The sequence below is a fragment of the Pinus tabuliformis genome, chromosome 5_1 (genome assembly GCF_031772625.1).
Source record: "Pinus tabuliformis cultivar Carrire ecotype Pingquan chromosome 5_1, CPIR1, whole genome shotgun sequence".
NCBI lineage: Eukaryota > Viridiplantae > Streptophyta > Pinopsida > Pinales > Pinaceae > Pinus > Pinus tabuliformis.
In genome coordinates, this window is record NC_142305.1 from 336,791,820 (window position 1) to 336,798,988 (window position 7,169).

At 36.1% G+C, this 7,169-nt stretch overlaps 1 pseudogene; it reads left to right on the forward strand.

Annotated features, from left to right (window-relative positions):
• Positions 1–3,465: 3,465 nt before the first annotated feature.
• LOC149164779 (expansin-A8 pseudogene) lies at positions 3,466–6,880 on the forward strand (annotated as a pseudogene).
• The last annotated feature ends 289 nt before the right edge of the window (positions 6,881–7,169 follow it).

A 7,169-nucleotide genomic window follows, 5' to 3' on the forward strand; every position in this document is an offset into this window, starting at 1 on the left:
GATGTAATAATAATTACAATAATAATAGTTATAACAACACCAGCTATGATGATGATGATGATGATGATGATAATAATAGGGGTTTCAAGAATGTTATTAATCTATCAAAAAAGAATTTCTATCCCTCTGTCTTTAGTCTTCTCAACAAAGGTCTCGTATTACCGATAAAGACACGGCCAAATTAGTTGGCCTTTGCCTCACATCCACTTTTTTTAGCTTTCAGGGTGAATTCTATGAACAAATTTGTGGTGTTGCGATGGTCCCCCCCCTCTCCCCTATTGTCACAAAATTGTTCATGGAAGATTTTGAAACCAGGGCCCTTGCTTCGGCCAAATACTGTCCTAAAAAATGGAAGAGGTTCGTTGATGACACTTGTGTCATCTGGCCTCATGGTCGAGAGAAACTAGATTTGTTTCTTGAGCACCTTAATTCCTAATCAGACTCCATCACGTTCACCATGGAAGTGGAGGAGAATGGTCGCCTTCCCTTTCTTGACATCCTGCTTTCTAGGAAGGATGATGGGTCCGTCTGTTACCAAGTTTTTCGGAAGAAGACTCACACGGAACAGTACCTCCATGCCGATTCTCAGCACTTCCTTGCTCAGAAATTTGGGGTTCTCAGCACTCTCGCTACCCGTGCCCTAAGAATCTCCGATGACGAGCATCTTGATCAGGAGAAATCTCATGTTCTTGAGGTTTTTTAAAATAACGGGTACAACCGATCCCATAGCCTTAAGGCTTTTCACAGAGCTAGCAAGGAACCGAAGGTTAAATATGCCCTCTCTGATCCTATCTCTAAGGTTCATCTCTCGTATATCCAAGGGACCACTGGTAGGATTTCCCATATTCTTAAGAAAACTAATATTTCTTCGTTCTTCAAGCCTCTCAATACCATTAAAAATTCTCTTAGGTCAGTCAAGGACCCTATTGACCCAATGAGCTCAAAAGGGGTCTACCTTGTCCCTTGCTCATGTGGTATCCCCTACATTGGAGAAACTTGGAGATCTATTAAGCAGAGTATCAGTGAACATGTGGCTGACCTCAGACATAATCGCTCCCGCATGTCAGCCCTTGCAAAACATGCTGAGAAATCTAAGCACCATGTCTGCATTGAAGAGTCTAAATTCATTGCTAAAATTGGTCATTTCCACCAGAGGAAACTCAAGGAAGCGATTGAGATTGAGAGGCATTCCAATAACCTGAATATGGATGATGGCTGGAAGCCAAGTAAAAGCTGGATTCCAGCTCTCGCCTCTTAACTCTGCCTCCCTCTCCTCCCCCTTATCCTTCTTAGCTTTTGTTATCTTCCTTGTTTTATTTAATGACTTCCCCCCTTATAGTCCTTTTTGAATGTTTGTTAATTTATAGTTATCTTAAAAAAAAAAAAAAAAAATTCATATAAATAAATAATTATATTACTGATTATTAATTTCATTTAAATTTTTATATAGATTCATAATATTAGTATTATATTATTATATGAGATTCTATAATTAACCATTTTCAAACTACTATCATATAAACTTATAATAATAATTTATCAGATTTTAGTTATTTAACTTAGCAAATATGTTAGTTCTTTAGTAAAATATTATTATATAAAATTCTAAAATTAATTATTTTGAAACTATTATTAGATAAATTTATAATATTCCTATGACATTATTATATGAATTTATAAGATTTGAGTTATTTAATTTGGTAAATATATTATATTTCTACCAGCAAAAAACAAACTTTTACCTAATATTATTATTATTATATTGACTAGTTAATTGACTAGGTCAGCCCTGCTTATATTATTATTTTATTATTTAATTAATAAACTTTCACTCATTCGATAATAAGTAATTTATTTTTACATAACGGCTAACACTGTGCAATGATGCATCCTTGCTATTTATTTTCTCAGATGGATAGATTTCTCACCTTGTCCTGAGAATGAACCACATTAGTTGGTTCTAAACGTCCACCCAATCATTGCAATGTGATTAATCCGAAAGACTATCTTTCTTAATTTCAATCAATTTAATGGTGCATTTTATAAATTATAAGATTTTCATAAAATGAACTAGAAAACAAATAAAACATTAATCATTATTCTAACATACATATATATAAAAGATAGAAAAAACTTAAAAAAATACATAATTATTTCATAAAAATGAAAATTTCTAAATTTTTTATTAATTCAATCTAAAATATAAAATATTTAATAATATATATATATATAATTAAATTATTTTTATAAATATTAACTATTTAATTATAAAAAAAAGTTATAAATAACCTAAACTAACACCTTTTCAAAATTGAATCATACTTTTATGAACTACTATATAACAGTGATACACATAAAAACAAAACACATCTTTACTACAATGGTTACATTAATACACGTAAAAATTAAACACAACCTTCATCAAAATTATTAAATAAACACAAATTTCATCACAATTTTTAAATTAACAATTTTATTGATACATCCCCACAATCCACCATAATCCTAATCCTCCTCCAACATACAACTATACCTGCTGCTCCCATATGTTCATTGCTCGTCTATTCTATATAGCCGTTACGATGGCATTAATTAATACATCCGCTCACAGTCCACCATTATCCTAGTACTCCTAAAACATACAGCCATTACGATGGCATTAATTAATACATGCGCTCACAGTCCACCATTATCCTAGTACTCCTAAAACATACCACTACTCGCTGCTACCTATGTTTGTTGCTCGTTAATACTATACATCCATTAACGATCGGATATTTTAGTTAAGTTTTTCATCCCCTGCTCTACATTTATTCAAAATTTTGATCGTTGCAAAATTCGTCCTCTCACGAGCACCAATTCATTTATCTATCTATGTTGGAGCAAATTTCACATCATATAGTTACTTTATGTCCTCATCAAAAAACTTTCTTCCGCTTATGACTCTCGCTTTCTAGTAGTGTCGGTCTTTCCAGTAGTGTCGGTCATATTGTGGTCAGACTTTTGAAAATAAAAACCCCTAGTTCTAGTTCGAGTAGTGTCAGTCATATTTTGGTTAGACTTTTGAAAATAAGAAACCCTAGTTCTAGTAGTGTCGGTCATATTGTGGTCAGACTTTTGAAAATAAGAACCCCTTGGTCATCGCAATATTCACGTGATTCTTGAATCCCGTGTGCAGATGTCACCGAAGGTTTGAACGAGCGGTGCATGTGCACTGTGCACCCAACGACTCTCCAACGGATATTAATATCTAGACAATATCCGCTCGTTGCGGTGGGTGCCGACGTTACCGGAAGAAATTTCGATAACTTATCAACCTCCCGATTCTTTATATCTGTTCGAGTTCACCAATCAGCCATCGACTCAGATGATCGGTTCTACTTTCCATTCTACTTAGTTCTAGCGTTAGATATTCATTAAGAGGAAACCTACCTATCTTTAAGTGAGCGTCTGTTTCGTTGTGAAATGGCTCCCGTAATACTGGCCACAACCTTCGGTTTCTTGGGGATAGCTGCTACAGCCTATGCACTAGGTAGCGACTAGCAATCCGCACATTCTACGTTTTACGTTGGCAACGATGCGTCGGGCTCAGGGGTTAAATTTGACGTCCGTATGCAAGTTTTTGGCGATTTTATACGTAAAATAAGATTTATTTTAAAATTTAAACGTCATCTCTAACTTGCAAATAATTTCGAAAACGTTATTTTGACCGGCATATTAAAAACTGACAAGTTCATATATATAGCTGGGCAGAATATTAGAAATTTAGAGGTCCCACCATCCCAGACTCCAGTTAAACTCAAGGAAAAGTCCGGAACAATAAATATCAAATTAGTTCTAAATGCCATGGCAGTGATGGCGTGGCACGCATTAGTGATTGATTTAATTGGGCAGCTGCTGCAGCGGGCCGGTGACCTCCAGGCAGGGGTAAACTGCTGGTAAGTTTCCGCGGTCATTTGGAAACTGCTGGTAAGTTTCCGGTCAAAGTCCGTCTCGAAATGATCAACTAATGAGGGCAGTCTTTGAAACAATGTTTTAGTGTCTCCGTTAGCAATAAAAGGAGCATGCCCCCACTATTCTATGCGCCACTTTCTTAAGCAACTGATCCCAATGGTGGCCAAAATAAACCATTTCGAAATTAAATAAGTCATCTATACTCTCCTCAAGTAAAGGAAAAGGAAAAGCATAATCAAGATAGAATTCCTGATGGCCATCAAACATAACAAGCAGCAGCTTGTTGAGAGGACGACCAGATATATTCAGTGGCTTTCCTTTTCCATTAGTGAGCATGCTATCAAATTCTAATTGGAACTGCTTTAGAAGATTCTCGTCATTTGACAAAACCCTGAAGAGAAAGCTAAAGTGAGTGGAAAGGAAAAATAATGTATGCTGTGCAATTTTTTCCCTGTGATATGTTTTAGGATCTAAACATAAAAAGAGTTAATTATAATGTGGGAACAGAAAACATGTTTGAAAATGTGGATCACCTCCTTTGTATACACAGCACAAGACCAGGATTGATTGCATTGTTGTGCTTGAATTTTCTCCCATCTTTCCTCCAACAACTCGCTTCCTGCTATGCGCAAAATTTGTAGCATCTTCATCTTTAGCATGCCGTCTATCCATTTCCCTTCCAACTTAGAGCAATTTCTTACATCCAGAACTTCCAATGAGGTCAGGCATTGGAAATCCTCAGGGAGCTTCTTTAGCTTGTCGCAGTCTTTCAGTGATAGAACTCGCAGTAGTGAGAGACCTTTGAAATATATACATAGTTCTTCAAGAGTCGAGCACGCTGATAAATCCAAGTGCTCCAAGTACTTGAGTTGGCAGAAACTTTATGGCAGCTTCTGTAGACTCTGACAACCGGTCATAATTAGCTTTCTTAAACTTGTTACTTCTCCAAATCGCTCCGGAAGCTTCTCTTTTTTTCAGAGACGCTCCGGAAGCTTCTCTAGATGGTCGCACTCAGTCATGTCAAGATGTGTTAAAGTGGAGAAGTTGCAAAACCCATCGGCCCTGTATAATGTAATCACCAGGATATATTTTATGCCGAGTAATTGCAGAAACAAAAGAAAAGAGAGTCAATCTAGGTTTGGTGTCGAATTGCATTTTAAATGATCAAATTTGTGTTTATTTTGAATTTTTCCAGATATTCGCTTGTGGGCAATTATGATTATGAAATGTTTTATATAAAATTCCTTAAAAAAATCATCTAAATTTAAATTTATAAATTATTTGTGTTAAAATTAGTTTAAAATTAAATTGTAATTAAATTATTTTAGTGTAGTTTTAAATAGTAACTAAGTTTTAAATTACAACGATTTTTCTTAACCTCAAATGTTACAGGAGTGCCAATTTTGGCTCTCATTATGAGTTTTTCCAATCTGTGTTAGTTTAGCTTCGTTTAATTTTAATGCTTGATAATTTGTTTTTTAGTTTACTTTGTTTTAGATTGTATTTTTGTATTTTGCTTTCTTCTCTGCCTAAAGTGTAGAATTCATGTAAACATTTTCTTAATTTGATTATATATTCATTATTCAAATTTAACCCCTGGTTACCATTGTCATTGATTATTCACAACTTCTTCACAACTGGGAGGGATGAATAATTTACTTGTCATGAATACTAGCGGTGAATATCAACATTATTTCACAAAAATTACTATTTGTGGTATCCTGCATATTATTTTTTGTTGTTTCCGTATATATTTCCCTTCTATTTTATCACTATTTCCATTTTAAACAAAAAAACTCAGAACATTTGAACAATCTGGAAAATTTGTTGAAAAATTTGATCAGCAGGTCTCAAAACAAAGTGTAGCAATGAGACTTGAGCCGAATGGTACAACAAAGAATGAAAAATTTGAACAATTATGAGTACAATTTAAAATTAGATGAAACCTATACAAATAAATTTAAAAAGTCATATGATGGGCAGTTTAAAAATAAAAACATCACAAAAAATTCCTTGACGGGTAGGGTCACCCGTCAAATTTAACCCCTGGTCGAGCTGCATGGGCGTAGTACGTTCAATAATATTGGCTTCATTTTCAGCTTTAGATAATTATTTTATACCATATGTTAGTTAAGCAAATCGACCGTGAAATTAATTGGACAGGCGGTGCGTGCGGATACGGCAACCTATATAGCCAAGGCTATGGAACAAATGCTGCAGCTCTGAGCACGGCGCTTCTCAACAATGGAGCTACCTGTGGAGCCTGCTACCAAATGAAATGCAACCACCACTACGACCCCCAGTGGTGTCTACCAAGCACTGCGACAGTTACTGCGACTAACCTCTGTCCCCCTAACAATGCTCTTCCCAACGACAATGGAGGATGGTGCAATCCACCTCTCCAACACTTCGACATGGCTCAACCTGCTTTTCAACAGATCGCCATATACAGAAGTGGCATTATTCCAATCATATTCAGAAGGTAATTAATTGCTACCCTAATTAGTCTGATAACACTATAATCCTATTCTTCAACCTGAAGTTTTATTTCCAACTGGACTTTAATTAGGATGAAATCCTTAGCTGCAAGGTTAATATATATGCGTGCAGGGTGCCATGCGTGAGGAAGGGAGGAGTTCGATTCACGATCAATGGGCACTCCTACTTCAATTTGGTATTCAATTTGGTACTCATTACCAATGTAGGAGGTGCAGGGGATGTGGAGGCGGTTTCCATCAAAGGCTCCAACACTAGTTGGAAAACAATGTCCCGAAACTGGGGACAGAATTGGCAGAGCAACTCCTATTTAAATGGGCAGAGTCTGTCCTTCCAGGTCACCACCAGCAACGGGAGAACTATCACTTCCTATAACATTGCTCCTGCAAATTGGCAATTTGGCCAGACGTTCGAAGGACTGCAATTTTAAGCCATTCTAATATGTATCAAGGCTAACTTGTGTAAGAGTAACGCTGAAGCGAAGAAGCGGAGGTGATCCGACAATATCACCCGCTTTTAAGTGGTTATTACTCCGAGAGTACTTCAGGAGGCTAGTATTCATAATGTTGAATAGGATACGCAAATTAGCCCCCGACTCTGATTGTTGCTGTAGCATAGAATTGATGTATGCATCGCGTATAGAGCTGTACTGCCAACTTGGGGTGGCGATATTTTGTATTAGTACCATATTTCTCCTCAATTGCATAATTGGGAGTCTC